Genomic DNA, 17,427 nt, shown 5'->3' with positions numbered 1-17,427 from the left:
TGTCAACATTTGTCGTCATAGAGATAACATCCCCCATCATCAAATCGAGCAACGACATCATTCGCTCCTCATACCTGTTTCTGACTTGTAATTCAAACAGTTGCATTCCTCTCAGTCTAATGAAGTTTCTAAATTCTGTCTCTTTCTCTATTTTCTTAACGTCTATTTTTATCTCTCTGAATAAGTTGATCAAATTCTGAAATTACTTTACAACTGAACAAAACAATATTCACCGCATGCGTATATACCAATGTTAGCGTCCAAAAAGGCAGTTTGCTAAAATGTCGATGGTTAATATGTTACCAAGCAATGTTGTTCATCTATACAGACTGAAATTTTCCTCCCCAGGGCTGCTGAGTCAAATCAGACTTCCTTTCGGAGCAAGAATTACTGGTATACCGTCAAATTAAAAACAAAGGCTCTCTCTATTTTGCTAGACAAAGTGCACAATATTGCCCTCTCCGTGAACCCTCACCGTTCGTCTTAAAACTTTCCACCATCTACCAAGGTTCCGTCAAACGGAAGTCTTCAACTAAATTCTCTCAAATTCGCCAGATCCCGCTTTCGTCGCGTGCCCGTAATTAAAGGATCAATGGTGATTGGATTTGGGAGATAGGTGGAGGCGGGACCGACTCGGCTGGCGAACAGCCGTAGCGAAATACAAATTGTCTTAAAGGTTTGATCACCCTTTGAGGTCCTAACAGATTCCACGTATGCCATCAAGAACGTCAATGACGGCGTTATAAAATCCCAGATGAACGATAAGATAGATCTCTCTTTTAAAACAGTCTTTAAAATTCTTTTTTGGATGCAGTTGAAAAAAGAAACTAATGGACAACTAAATATGTTGACGAATGGTAGTCGTTAGTATGTGATAATCAAAGTTGGACTTCACACGTGAGGTAGTTGTAGACTTGTTTCAAAAATACAACAAGCCCTAGATTATAATTATGGTAAAATTCAAATGATTTTTTCCCCGAATAGTGAGAGAACGAAATATGTTTGACACAACAGTAGCCTACTAGTACTATGTGAACCTTTATAGGGCGGGCTAAGTTTGTAAGGCCAAGGTACAGACACAGACTATCAAATAATTCCTTTAATCTTTAGGTAGCCAGGTTTTGTTTACACCGGCGTTTCACAGTGTTCCATCGCGTAATGTAATAATTCCGCTGCTGCTGAGAGATGAAAAAATCCGGAAAGAGATAATTTTGGGCACTTTATATTAATGACACAAACGGTGCTTCTATTATTAGAGGCAGGAACAGTTGAATTTTACTCGTAACCGGCGCAGAGTTAATGGCAACAGTGCAGAGCTGACTACATAGTGTAGGAGAGGTAAGTAGCCCGTCCTATATTCCCAAACGCACTTTTGGATATCAGCTGGGCACTTCTTTCTCAAACACTGAGTAACACAGGGAGCGACCCCATTCCAAATTTTCCTTTACTGTGCCCTCCTTCTGTAAGTTACTGCAAACAAACCCCTGAATTGTCTGAAATAAAAAGGTGCATAATAATGATAGGGTTGCATTTTCTCTCCAATCTTGGCTGATATAGGAGTTGGAGATCTACTCCTACACAATTTACACAATGGGTTCAATTCTAATAATGATAAATTACCAGGAAAATTGGTTATCTGAAGATGACATTGACTGGGCGTATATCGATGAACTAACGATAACTTCGAGTAGAAAAGAGCATTACGTAACAATCCAGGGTCTCACCTCGTCGCAATATGCTAGTCTGACTTCCAGCTTGTCCTATCCTTGTTCATGTTTTTCCTGTACTAGTGTCAGTAAACCTGACATTATCTATGTTTGCCTGAAAAAACAATGTTACATCGAATTTTTAAAAAAATGAGAATAAAGGACTCGTGCCTCGAGGGCCAAAAATCCTATGAAATTAAAAAAATCAACGTATGGAGTCTTGACATTTTAGACTAGTCTATAATGTCCGTTACACAAGCCACTTATAGGGGTCATTCGAGGTTCAACACAATCAGACCGTCTACTGACTGGTCTTGCATAATCTACGTCCATTTCGGACAATTCATTCATCTTCTTTTTTCCGGGCAATTATTTTAGAGCCTTGTAATAAGTTACGTCGTAATTTTATACGGGCTTTGAGAACTTTAGGGTGAAAAGTTTATTAGGACCAATCAGATTCGAAAATCTATTCTAAAGCTATTCACCACCACGATTAAACGCTGACCGTTGAAATGGTTCCAAAAGTTCTCGAAATGGGAGATTGGTCAAATTGCATGGGGGTAGATTAGGGCACCAAACTGGTAAAATCGAGCCCCATAGCCCCTCCCCTAGGTGTTACCCTATCCACACGGATGGCTAAATAAAACAAGACAGTAAGGACGAAAGGAGATGGTTAATCAAATAATATAAGTACGTCAATCGATGGTTTCTGGTGATTTTTTAGTGCAAAAGTAGAAGTTAGAACAAAGCTGACCTTAAACAGATTGTGGCTGAACATCGGGGCGTCTGAGAACTTGAGTTCATTTTCACGTCACTCAAAATTTGTCATTTCTCAGACTACGTCTCATTCATAAATGAGTAACGTATCCATGACTGTCTTGAACTATATTTAAACACAATCAGCTAAGAATAGAGTTATCATCTTGTATCAATAACCGCGGCTTTGTGGAGTACGATGAAGATTTGGAAAAAATGAGAAACTTGTTCGAATTTTTGTTGAGGCGGAGAACAAAGAATTAGTCTTTCCTAATCCTGGAAAAGGGAGATGGCTTCACTTTTAACGGGAGCCCAAGATGGGTGTCTTACTAAGATTTCCCTTGTCTATATGGTCTATATTTATCCCGAAATCAGTTGGTGGTTGGCGTGTCTATTCTGGGTGAGACCATGGACCTACGTATACTGTGTGAGAGCCAACATGGAAAGCAAATATTGGGTGGAGCATTGACGTCATAAAGCGAACTATGGTAGGTCTGTTTCTCCTATCCCTATAGCACTGGATATCAACAGGTGTCTTTGTCCGGACACTGCGCCCTCTTATGAAGGACTTCTTTCTCTAGTTGCCTAGCCACACAGAACAAGACCTGTCCTCGATTTTTTTTTTTACTCCAAGAGCCTGCAGCGTAAGAGGATCAGAAGTGAATAATGAAAAGTCACAAGTTAAAAATGGCCAAAATGATCGTCTTTAATCCCTCTCCCTAACAGTTGTCTAAAGTGGTTAGAAGACTATTTGTAGAACTATAAAGTGGATAATTAAAAGTGAACAGGAAGTTTAAAACAAATCATTGAAAGCGATCATGTGTAACTAACTGAAATGATTCCATTGTCTTTACTCTTTCTATGAATAAATTGTAAAAGAAATTATTTAATTAACTGATAATTATGTCTCTCTCTATGATAATTAGGATTCGTTTTTTTCTGGCCTATCCATATACCATTGATCTATTTTTCATATAAACAAGTCATTATTAATAAGTAAATAGAAGAAAACAGTATTACTAATACCAGATATAGACAAGTTTATGCATACAGTATGACGGTTGATAGTTGCTCACCAAAATGATAAAGCACTAAAGAAATCAATTTATTACGTTTACTAATATTAATAACGAGGTATAGTAGAGCAGTCATGGGGACACAAAGGTTCAACATTGTAACACTTTCATAGCTCCATATTTCCTATACAATGCAGTTTTTTTTAAAGAATCACATGATCAGTTATCAATACTTCCGTCACATTTTAGACGCTTAGGAAGTTTCGAGTTTTGAAGTATACACTTTCAGGCCCTTTCCTTGACCCTGCACACATAATTAGTAACTAAAATAGAATTATTATATAACAAAAGCTATCTATAAAATAATGAATTTTAGCTTACGATTTTAACCTGGTATACCATTAATGTTGGCAAGTGCTCTTTCGCCCTTGAGAACCCCGTTTGACATAATAGAAAGCTGAGGGTACTTAGTGATTACAATTAGATATATTAAAGTCAATTTACTGAGAATCCATAAATCGGCGAGAAGCTAACCAATGCAATCATATAGGTTTAGAACCTTGGGAGGTTATTTTGGCTGGTATATGAAATAAATGTTATCCGACTGGCTTTGAAAATGCATCCGTTTCAAAGAATAGGAATGATGATCTGGGTAGCAAACTAGGGGCATACTTTGTTTTACAAAGTGGATCAAACTTCCGACAATCATCAATCAAAAGAGAACTAATGATTTTAAATAATAAATGAAATTGTATCAATAGATAAAGTGATTAATCGAAAAGATCATCTAACCAAGGCATGTCCATCAATCTTCTTTGTTGTGTAACGGCATTTATGGTAACCATGCACATTATTTTCCTCTTCTATGTATATGAATGAGAACCCAAAATGTTAGTGGATTGGCACGTCCGGTACATTTCAATGACTTGGTGTCTCTGCATGCCCTCATCAGATTCTATTGAAATTGAATTTCAATTTTATGTCGTTGCCCTATGTTCATTCTCTGGTCATTGGCCTAAAAGCATGGAAGGTCGAAGACATGTAAAGGAGTGATTATCAACTGGAAATCGTTATTATATAATCGACAGCATAATGACGTTGTTATCCATTAAGTAGCCCCCAGCATATTTTCATTTTCTTTTCATTGTATCATTACAAACGCCGGCCAGTCTCAAGCATGTGTATAGGACATGCAGAGTTCACCAATCGATCGGAGGATATTTCTCTCTATCGTCAGCTGAGATTCCCACCACGTGGTTTTAGGAAGGAAGTGAAGGCACCTGTATCCGACCTTCTGTTTTTCAGCTTTATAGTAGAAATAGCTAGCCTTACGCAAATACATGGTAATGAGGGCGGTGGCCGGTATTCCTTGGTTTATTTCCTATCACTTGCAAGTCTTCCGATTCGAATCCCTTCTAAAATTGAATCAGGAAAAATATTTAAATTGTCTTTGATTCACATTTTCACAACAGCGAAAGGTCTTTCACATGATCGTGATACAGTACATCATTGAGGGCAACAACCTAATGGTATGGGTGATCAAAAGTCTCAATTGGTAAGGAGAGAACACCCACAAAATAATTATCCATGCAGGAATTGTCATTTCTGTGAATACATTCCTTACTCGAAAATTTCCACCCCCAAATATAAGTTTAGCACGAAATATGTGCATGATATTAACAATCGACACGCCACGATACCAATGCCATTTCCGGTCCACTGCTCGGCATGCTTGCCGGACCACGTGGTATTAAGAGGACGATTATCAAATACCACAGCCTTTTGTTTGAGACATCCAGACATCCGATTTGATTCAATAGTGATTCGCGCCATAAATTATTGATCGTTGTTCTATAATGATGGCACTACTGTCATTGTTGCCCTACAGTTTGACATCCTAACTGACTGCATTTAAACTCAGGACATGTTTCGCTGATACAGAAAGATAAATGCGACATAGGAACTTTTACATGTATTTCCAAAAAGAATACCTTCCTAATAAATCATTTGTCAATCGAAAAAAGACCAAAGTCTGCAGATAGCATATATTCAGAATATTTTTTTTAAATCTATCATGATAGTAGGCATATTGCTTAAATAGGGCCTATCCTACCTATAACATTACTCATGACTCATATTTTTCACAAATTTATAACCTGTAGTCCGAAGCCTACCTAGCAGTAATGAACAGTCAGATATTCCTGCTGCCCACCACGTGCTCGAACTCATATGACGAACGTCCTACTTCCACCACCACGTGGTCCAGATCTCAGCCATGTGATAGATCGCAATCCGATTCTTTCTTTTCAGAGTACAAACTACCCGCTATTAGACTCTTTTATTGTCCCCTGTGGAGTTTTTGAAATAGGTTGCACGCAGAAGGGGGCTGACTGAGCGCGCTTGAATAGAAATCTGCTGCTTTTCAAATAAAGAGGGACAGGAAGTTCAAAGTTAACGGTATGAATGGGAAAGGTGTGTGAGAGGTCACACCACCGCAGCGCCAAACGCATGGGTTGCCGTCTCTAGCTCTGGGTCTCATTCATCGGCCATGAGTTTGGACTGTTGAACTTGTGCAGTTTAGCTTGGCACTTAGTGACTTGGTATTTGGAGTCCACTATTTCAGAAAACACCTATTCCTCATTCGACACGTTAACGAACGTATAAAATGAGGAAAAGGTGTTTTCTGAAATAGTTTTATCATCGGGTTCATAAAAACAGGTCTGAATGGGTATTGAAGCACTGCGCACTGAATGCATGTATATAGTTAGATCGTTTGTGAGTACAATAATTAAATTAGTTATCATTTCTCATTATTATCTAAATAGAATATGAATACATGCAAACTTCATTTCCCAGTAGAAATCTACAGCAGTCCTACTGCTAGCCAAGGGAGGCCTGTGCTGATACAAGAAGCATTCCTGGTTCCTTGATACTTCACACGTACATCGTCCTAGCATGTCCCTGGTTCTACACTCCTACATGCACCATCAGGCAGTATAGCAAATCGCTCGATCACCGCCATGAACCAGTGACCTTATTCTCTTTTTCAAACTTTGGCGCGGGAAACTGTAATAATCATTTATCAATAATCAAACAACATCGTACAACAAGTGACAGAGAAACAGAGTGGGAAATTATCCTTGTTTACTGGTAGAAAAACATAAGGAAATCGATATTTGGCAATCGATACCGCATTTTTGAGATCCACCAAAGAGGTTACATAACAATAACCCCCCTAGGACCTACGTTTAACCCCTCTCACCTGGATTATAGAACCACAAAACCTATTCAAATCTACTGCTCAGGTATGCGCGCGAAAGGGCGTTCACCGATGTAAAGATGGGACCCGTGGGTCAACTTTCGGTCAGCGGTAGGGGTAATCACTGTGACCCTCTTCTTTTTCACGGCTTCATTCTATTTAGCTTTTTCTATTCTCTACACAGATCTTGGCGAATTTAATGCGATTAAAATAAGATTATCTGTGAAAATCGGCCAGACAGACGAGGACAGATGATAGTAATATAATTGACTTTTGACAGGTAGAGGCAACTCCCTCACTTATGTAAAATTATCACACCGTGGCGAACCGTTTTACTTTTCTTTCAGAAAGAAATACAAAGACGAGGAGGTCGTCTATTTGCCTTTTTCGGAACAGTTGAAAGAAAATTTTCAGGAAAAGTTGAATTCTTATATACGCCCACGTAAAATATTGGCGTCCAAATTATTCCTTTTTCCCCCTTCTAAATCAGAGTTATATAATCCTAATGTGAAGGTAAGGAATGCGACCGATACTTATTTCACAATAATGACATTAATGACATTCCTGTAGTTTTGTCTACGTATCGAGCAGAAAACAAATATTTGATAAATATCCCTGAGACTCTAAAATCAGGAGTAGAAGTGGCATTGTCAAACTTTTCATGGGCATTTTATCTTACATTATTTTGTTGACTTGCATCTGCATTATGATAATACGATTAATTGATTTATGCCTCAATATTTGGTAAAAATATTTACTTTTTCAACTTCAGATTTCTTGAAATCTGAGATAATGTTTGTAAAAGTTTGAAGACTTCACCAAAAATTATACATGTATAAAGTAAAAAGAGGGTCTATAGTTTAATGGGCCTAATAAGAGTTTGAAGGCATCAATACAAAAAAATGTACTTAATGCATAAACGGTGCTATATACACCAAACATCTATTTTAAGAATCCTGAAATTCCAGAAAGATAATACAAAATAAAGGGGTGTACTTCACCGTGTTCATTGTCCCAAAAAGACAACTGATCATCAAATCCGGGACTAACTCTTTCTTGACCCCTTGTCCTTTGTCCCTGGATGTGGGGTCCAAAAATGGAGAAGTGGCCCTTTTGTATCATTTCTGAGAAGGAAAGTAAAGTCAGGTACTTATTCAGAACCCACCCAAAAGTTGTCTTGTCCATTTACCTGCATACCTCCATCAAATCATCGCTTTCTAGGATAAACTGTAATGATGAAAATAATGTATTTGTTATTTTGAAGATTACCTGGAAGCTTCAGAGGTCACATACCTGGTCGAAATCCTCTCAGAAGTTGGGGCTCTGACGTTTGGTCCGGGCTTATTTTGTCCAAAACATATAGCATGCATGGGGTGTGGAGTTATAGTATTAGGGTTGCAACTGGGTTTTATGAAAGGTAAAGGGTTGGTGTAGATTTTGGTCCAGGGTTAAACTTTCGTGTTGAGCAATATTGTTACAGGAGCAAATACCGCCAAGAAGGTGTGTCCAAGCTCCTTGGTATCGCACACCCTTATAAGATGCCTGGTGCATTACCTACTGTCATTACTAAACGTCCTTCTCCAAAACTACATTCTCAAAAATTAAACCCCAAAACTTATTTGTAATCTATCTGTTACTTTAAGAATGATTTAAAAAGAAATTACAAAATTTATCAAAATCTCGTCAATTTCAAGCTTATTGGCCTCTAACGGATCTGAGTGTTTTGATTATGTTTACACACACACACACACACACACACACACACATCCCATCTCTCTCTCTCTCTCTCTCTCTCTCTCTTTCTCTTTCAACATCTCTCTCTCTCACTCACTTTTACTTCAGTAAACAATGTACTTCAATCAGAGAAGCAATTTAAGTTTCAGACAACAGACTGTTACACCCTATACTGATGTTACTCATCTCCAGTGAGAATAGTCATACAACGCCACTGATTACAAGTCATGGCAGACAAAACAATCAGCTGACTGCTCGATCTCGTATCCCTGCAGCCGGATGCTTCGTGCATACTAATAAGCTACTTATTATTCATAGTAAATGTGGAAGCTGGTAATTAGTGGATGTCAACTGAAGTGGCGTGGGTGCAATTAGGGGTCACAACATTGCCTCCATATCCTGATATTTCTCTCCTCTTCTTTCCATCTCCTTCCCTCGTATTATAAAGCATTCATTCTTATTTCTTGACTTTGCCTTTATTTAAATTATGCGCAGGGAGATGGGAGAGATCAGTAAACTTTTTTTTTGCTAACCCAAGGTTTGAATAATTACTATAATGACAATCAAGATTTCTTTAGTATTATCTCAAAGATAGGAGCTCACAAACCCATCTCAATTTGCCCTTTGACTGTCTATAAGCCCTGCGTCATAATGCTCATTCTGTCTCTGCGTCGAGATCTCTTCCTCTCTCTCTCTCTCTCTCTCTCTCTCTCTCTCTCTCTCTCTCTCTCTCTCCTTGCCATCATCTACTCACTCGCTACTTTCGCTTTCCCATACACTACGGTCTTAATTTATATCTATTCACTAATCTCATGTTTGGCACGTGCCGCCTAATGTTGACGCGACGCCGCTGCCTCGCCCCCCATCTCCCCGTCTCTCCATTCTCCAAGAGATTTACCTTAATTAATGCATATCGTGTCACTAATTAAGAAGGCTTAGCATTATAGTGCTCATGTCGTGCGGATACATGCCACTTGAATCATGGGGTTCATACCGGGGTTATACAAAGTAGAAGCAGAATGTGTACACCAAGCATCTATTGCTAGATCAATATTACAGGGGAGCTTAATGTGTGACAAGCCCATGTTGCAGTATATTTGAAAGATGGTAAACGTTAATAAATAAAATGTATAAACAATCTCATTATGTGTTACCATGTGGAAAATAAACAACCTATCCTGTTAATTTTAGTAAGTTGATATCATTTTGTCACCGAGACGGTTATCTAACAATAATTGCTCGACAAGACGGTAAAAAATGGTGCCAAATATATTGTTGCGTCATTAATGCTTTCATTATGGTCAAAACATTCCTATTTACCAAACTCAGTTGCTGGAGCACGTGGTATATTGAAGTAGAGGTTTATATCACTGCATTTTATTTATTTATTCATTTATTTATTATTTCCAATTTCAATTTCTTCAATTCATTTTTAGTGAGCAAGGATAATGCAGTCACTTCGGGAAGACATTCATAATGTAATACAATCTAACAGTGGTATACATCTATTTCTCATTTGACTTTTTAACATGTCTGTTGTTATCATTATTCCATATGATTCGTCTATGTTTATAAACAACACGATGCACTTTCTCTTGGAACAGGCTGGGACTATAAATAGGAAACATCAATCTGTGTCACTCCCCTACCCTTCACTGTCAAGCATGTATTACACCTGGAAGAGGCTGGATTAAACACGGATCTACGGCAGACTGCCCGTCTGGGAATGGACTATTTTTATATTTGATTGCCGATGTCACCTGATCAATTGGCGCCAACACAAATCTAGAATATCTCCTATATGACATACACCTGTCATTCTGTCTGCGAAGACAAGTGACTCAAAACTATTATTACGTAACAGATTGTTGTTGTATATGCACCCATAGCATAACAAAACAAAGGCGTTAAGCATTTATACTGACTTATATATTACCACATTATAATATCAAACATTATGTTAAAGAACGCTCTAATTCTTTTCTTCATCTTTGATGCCCCTACATAATCTTGTCAATGTAGTGAACAATCACCCAAAATGATATTCTTCATTTTGAAGTTCGAATGATACTGCAAGCAAGATCAAGCAGGTTTTTTTTTTAATGTATTTTATAACAGATTTGACCAAAAAGAAAAAATGTAGAACAAAGAGACCGGAATGCCCGTTGTTGTGTTTTTTTCCGGTATTGTATAGCCATTAAACGTTACATAAAACGTCTTGTTGTGGAATAGTAATTGTTTACATCAAACAGGAAGCGGATATTGACTGTTGTGTCCCCAATTGATACAGTTCTGATGTTTTGAATTAGAGATAAGTATGCCTTTATAATCAGTTCCGTCTTAACATACCAAGAGCCTTCATTATTACCTTGTTATTTCATTTGTTAATTGCAAAAAACTCCGAATGTCCAAGAACAGGAGCTATCTCAGCCCTTAATAGTCCACATGTTCTTATATAGATTAGCCTGCATGGACTTCCCGAGTATAGCCTGTGCCTCCAGAGTGACTATTGTGTCTCAATAATAAACCAATGGTAGTTTTCATCGGTGAGTGTTTTTTTTTTGCGTGGGGCTCATTATGATACCCCAAATTTCTTAAATGTACACCTTGTTGAAATATTTTATGAATATAAATAAATAACTGAATATAGAACTGACTATCGTCCGAAACATTAGAGTACTGTAACGTAGTGCAGATTGTCGAATATTCAGAACCATGACGATTACAGGAGTTTGAGCTGGTTAATATTAAATGGAGTATAGACTCCTATGATATTGTCTTGATCTAGTTACACAGTATAGACAAAGAGGCTCATCTTTATTCATTTAATTACGTCACTAATTATTTGCATCCTAACACTGCCCCTTCAATTTCCCGTTGCGTCCGACCGTACTGACCACCAAGTGCAAAGAAATCCACGTGATCATTCGTATGCGCCAATCACAAGCGGTTATCAATCCACAACAAAGAGACGCTATTCTTGATTCTATCTTTATTTTCGTAGACTTAGCGGGATATAAGCAGGTGACCATTGAAAAGTTATTTATATCATCTCATATATTGTTTATCTTGATGGACACTTTGACGAAATGCAACCATGACCCGGAACGAAGGAAGCATTTAATAGGGCCAAGGCAGTTCAGAAAATGAGTGAAATTTGAGACAAGGATATAAAATGATACCATCTGCCTGGTGAAATTAGAAAAGGTTGTGGATGACGAACTACTATTGGTCTGCCTCTATAATTAGAAGTCCCCGCTTGGTAAACGAAATGCGATTTCCCCTTTGCGTCTATAAACAGGGCGTTGCGTTGTGCATAATACTCTATTCTGTGGTCGATAATCGAGACTTAGCGACGGGTATGGATTAGGACGGAGTCAATTAACGCAGGTTATTATTAGCATTCTAATTCATGAATTATTGAAATAAATCATGACCTGACCGACAAATGACGTCAGTCCACGGAATATAGAGGTAGATAGAATAGGAAGCTAATTGCGAGTGAAGTCTTTGTCTTAAAAGAGGTTGATAAATGGCTCTCATTAATTTAACCTTGAGAAGTCATTGGCTTGTGGTAGGCTCTATTATTATTATCGAAACGGGGTTAAGTATATGCTTAAACTACATCATACAAAGTCATCTGGTATAAACGTAATCAACGCTGAATAAATAAATATTATGTTCTCTGAAGAAGAAAAAAATATATATATATCTACAAATGGAATGAATATAATTAAAGAGACATCTCACAAAATATCAACAATTGCGTGTTATCTTGATCATGACCATGATGTGAGTTTGAAAACGTTGCTCAGTATTGAATCAGATGACTATAATTATTTGATTTATCCGTTTTAAATTAATCAACACCCCTAAAGTTGTTCTGAAATTAATCAACCAGTCTTATCCTCCTGCCCCCTCCCTTTCTCTCTCTCTCTCTCTCTCTTCGTTTCTAAAGATAAATAATCATCTCACTCTCATGACGCAGTCAGAAAGAATTTAAAACAAACTAGATGAACGTACATGGTAATTCCACCTGATATAATTAAGTCAATGCATTTTCAGTCCCTTTGTTAGACGACTGACATTTATTGGTGAACGCTCTTTAAAATCAAGATTATGAAAATATCGAGAAATGTTGAGAGTCTAAAAAAATTGATTAGAAGCTTAGGGTATATTAAAAAGTGTCACATTGGACGGAGCACATGACTCGCTAAAACAACGTGACTCAAATGTTTTGAAGGGAAACAACTACTATGTGTCATAGTCACATGGGTGTACTGATAATGGCCCACTTAGGTTTTACTTATATAGCTGGTTGACATTATATAAAGTTATTACAATTTAAAATGCTCTACAGTGTCGAAATTTCTCTTCCAGGAGGAGGGGGTTACATAATATAGCCTAGTTAAGTTTGACGTCCTTTCGGATCACTGTACATATGTCATGGAAAACAGCGTGCTCAACAAATAACAATAATTTCTCAATGTTGCTCCGAAGTTTCCCAGAGAAACGAGTGAATAAGGTCACATGATAACTGCTCACATGAGGGCCTAACTGTTACTTTTACAAATTATATTTTCTTTTTCTTGTCATATGCAATGCCCCTCCCCCTTTTCTCTCATAATTCTTGTATATCAATAACCGAGTATTAATAACTGAACGTTGGCATATTATTGTAACCTTACCAACGAAAATAATTCCATGTCATGTACCCAGAAGGAATGCATGCTGCCCTGCAAACGCCCCCAACACACCTTCGACAGGCAAAACGACACCTTGGATCGAATACCACAGACAAGAGATGACTCTGCATTCCACAGAGGTTGGAGGACATGGAGGAGGAGGAGGAGGAGGAGGGATGCGTTCCGAGAGGAGATGGAGACTGGTCTACGATGGAAGGTCTTGGGGAAATATTTGGTTCTCGTTTCGCAGACTATATTTAGAAGGGGAATGCTTTCTCTCCGGGCAAGGGTAAATCATTTTAGATACGAGCAAAGTCGGAATAGTTGAGTTCAGAGCAAGGGTATTCAACAACTGTATAATAAGCAATTCGACTGAACCATTATTTTAACGATCCACATTGCATCAGAGAATGATAGGTCAGGCTGATTATAAGAGGATAACATAGCACTTTTTTTATGTGTGTCAAAATATTACATAATTATGCACTAACAGAACCAAACTTAATTGTATATACCTCACACAAACCAGAGCAACACTGTGCATGGTATGTTTGCTGTAGTATCAGCAATGAACAGTCTTTACTACGAAGTCAACGTATAACCAACGTATAACCTCTCGCAAAATCATGCTCTTTGTATGACCGGTATACCAGTCTGTCGGTGAGTCGTCTTTGATGACAGACTGACCCATACCTCAATCACAAACCCTATGGCATAAAATTATCATCTGACGTCATCCCAAGATCCTATCTCCTCTCGATCACCGTGGAGGATGAGGAACTTAAGATGCTGGCACGCGGGACCTCAAGAAGTTTTGAGATGTTCAGTGCCATGTATACCTTGGCAGCTTACAACCCTGTGGTATGCAGCTTATCAACACCGCCGTAGACGTCATCGGAAAAGTGATCCCGAGACTCGGGCTGTCATTTTATCACGTGATCTAACTTCTTATATCCTTTCTCTTGATATCCTTGCCATTTTGTCGCGATAACTTGAGCCAAGTTATTCTTGAAATGCTATATTGTGCGTCGAGATGATAGGGGAGAGGTGGCCAGAAGGTCAGATGGTTGGCTAGGGCTATTGAACTTGATGAGGAACAGAATGGCAGGGTGCGGGAGAAGGGGACTTGATGGGTAAGAGATAAAGAAGAGTATAAGACTATAAAGAGAGAATATAAGGGTATAAACTGTAATGGAATTTTACAGAGGTCTCACATTGGGCAGTCTAGGTGCTCTAGTAATGGGAAGATTACAATCATTATATTGTAAGAAACAAAAACGAGAACAAGGCGTGAAAGGGCAGTCGCATTTTTGTGTGCTCATCACTAATTCTTCATGAGTCGATGTCTAGAGTAGAAGATGGAACTTGGCAATCTAAATGTACTCGTGTCGTCATCTTGTTTCTTATGTCATGATTATATAATCAGAAAGTTCATCAGGACTTTGGACCTTTTTCCATGACGAGTCATGATCTGAGGCATTATGAACTTTTGTCGAACCGCAGTCTAGTCGACGGCTAGTCCTTATATCATGTTTTAAAAGCAGGTGTCCTCGTGGAGAGGGTCGGGTGAAGCCGCACAAGTACATTTTTTAGCCGAATGGCACACCACAGTGACAAAATAAATTAATGTTGAAACATTTTCACAGTATCTACTTTGGGCTTTTGAACCGCGAGGGACGTTCATCTCCATGAAGTTATTGCATTGTTGCCAAGTTTCACCATTAAGGCATTAACGGTTTAAACCACAGAGACCTGTTTTTAAAACCACTTACAGGTGCTATTGTTGTGGTATCATCATTTAAATGGGTGAGGTTTCCTCTTGGGTTGCAAAGGCAAGTGCTTACTGTTTAAATATTACTCGAGTTTATCTTGTAAAAGTTAGAGATATACTGATTCGAGAGGTGATCTCAAAACGAATAAAACCTGGCGCCAGATACTGCATTAGTTTTGTATGAGACACTGCGTATAGATCTCCTGCCACCAAAAGCCATTGCTGCTGTTGGGTATCTAGTGTATTTGGGAGGGGTCAGAAATCATTGATGCTATGAATGGCAAAGGTTCACCAACGGAACCATGAAGGGTTGTCTTTTCTCATCAAAGTCACACTCTTTTCTGACACAAGGGCAGCGGAGAAAATGAATCCCAGACCCATTGCACTCTCTCTCATGCCTCAACGTCACACACACTGTTGCATGACTAAACAGACCACTGTCTGCCATGGAACTTTGGCTATGGCGAGGAGAGTGACCACAGGGAGGGGGAACAAACCTGCCATAAATACAGGACTGGCGTGTCTTCTTCTCTTTCCCTCTTTGAACAAAAACAGTTTTGTCGTCAATCAGGATATGAGTTGTCTTCAATCGAGACAATTTTAATTCTACAGAGCATGTTTCATCAATGTGACGGGATGTTCTACTGTGTCATGGAGGGTAATAAATGTCACTTAGAACATCTCAATCCGTTTGAAGAATGCTCCGCATGAGGACGTGGTGATGATTTGAGTCTATGGTGCTGTGGATGAATTGATTTCGTGAAGGGGGTTCTTTATAGAGTCATCGATTCATGTCCCTGGATATTAAGAGTTTGGGGTTCAATTTCTGCTGAACGGACCGAGTCATGAAGACGGACATCGGACGGTACAATCCTCAAAGAGCTTCTCGTTTTCAATGAAGTTTCTGCCTTTCTGGTCATTTCCTACATCTCTCAATCGAGGAGTCGATAATTATGATCTGGTATAATTTATGTCGTTCATGATAACATGGGTCGTAAATCAATAATTTGCCATGGGGAAACTAAAGGACTACAATATCTTCAAATTAACAAACAGCATTAACATTGTCTGCTATTTCCCCAAATTACACTTTTTGAATATTTTATTCTGATCACATTGTGGTTAGAAGAACAGGCTTGTTCTTCTTCGTATATTGTTCATCGTTTACAGCTGAAAATGATTAGAATTGATCAAATTAGGCCGAATTACACTTACACTAGATTGCCTGTCCTGTTTCTCATCTCATGTTAACGTTAAGGGCGTATACAGAATGCATACGGAAAACATCAAAATAGTGGCCTGCAATTCACTGATAATGAGGTACACTTAATAATGTTAATAAAACCCTATTTTCTGCTGTATGTTATTGACCGACGCCTAAAAGGGAAATAGTCATTGCTACTTGCTGGCACGCGTTAGCAATATCTGAACTCCATGAGAGCCATGAACTGTGAACGACCCTCCGTAAAGTAGGGATTGTGCCTCTGGTATGAGTATGTGTATCCTCATCGTTAAAGAGGAAAAGTATGACTTTTACTGTAATTTATTGTTATCATTTGTATCTAAATAAATATACACGACATTTATTTATATACACTGCATCTGTGAACCCTTTATCAAAGTAGGGTGGATGTTAAGCCTCGGTCACAAATGCCATTACGAACTGCTACGAACGCCGTACGAACGATTTTCAGACAATGGAAATTCGGGAAGACAATGGAACGTACGAACCTTTGTGACCATAGCTTTATATCCAGAGTTCTTTTCCAAAATGAGTCATCAAATCCTATCCTGTCCTCTATCATTATTAGCAAGACTATTGCCCCTTTGACAATCTCCACATAATTATGTTCAAATTGTCTGGAAAGTGTTCTGGAATAAAATGAATCTGTTGAAATGTGATAGGTTTGGTGAGACGGTGATAAGCGATCCTCGTTACCGAGTCCGACTAACTCACTTTCCTGTTGAAACTTCAGAGGCGCCAAAAGTCTCTTTTTTTATAAATCTGAACAAACTTTTTTGGTGTGTCGTCTGACTCAGCGACCGACCATGATTCAATTTCGAATGGATAGGGACCCCACTAGGCTAGTATTTAACAGGCTGTATTTAACGCGGGGATATTCAAACTTTCGATTGACTAGTTTCCTCGTCAGACAGAAATGATGCGCTCCACTATGGAGCTACTCAATGTCCACACCAAGCCCAAATAATTATATCTTGGCACGATTGGGGAGGAGGGGGGGGGGGGGGGGGGGGGGGGGGTACTGCCAGCTTTTAAAAACCATATGAGATAACCCTAGTCGAAGGGGCAGAGCCTCATACCATAGACCTACAACATGCTCAAACTCTCTAAAATGCATATGAATGAAAATCCACTTTTGGTGGTTATATTTGGAAACACTTCGTTTGGAGTGGATCCAAGCTCATAGCTCTCGAAAGAATTTAACAACTATTTTTGAGTGGATTCCGCAATGAATTGCAGACTTTTGAGTGGATTTAA

This window comes from Strongylocentrotus purpuratus, unplaced genomic scaffold (genome assembly GCF_000002235.5).
Source record: "Strongylocentrotus purpuratus isolate Spur 01 unplaced genomic scaffold, Spur_5.0 spur5_scaffold_6, whole genome shotgun sequence".
NCBI lineage: Eukaryota > Metazoa > Echinodermata > Echinoidea > Camarodonta > Strongylocentrotidae > Strongylocentrotus > Strongylocentrotus purpuratus.
The sequence above is the reverse complement of the archived record's forward strand: the minus strand, read 5'-3'. Positions refer to the sequence as shown.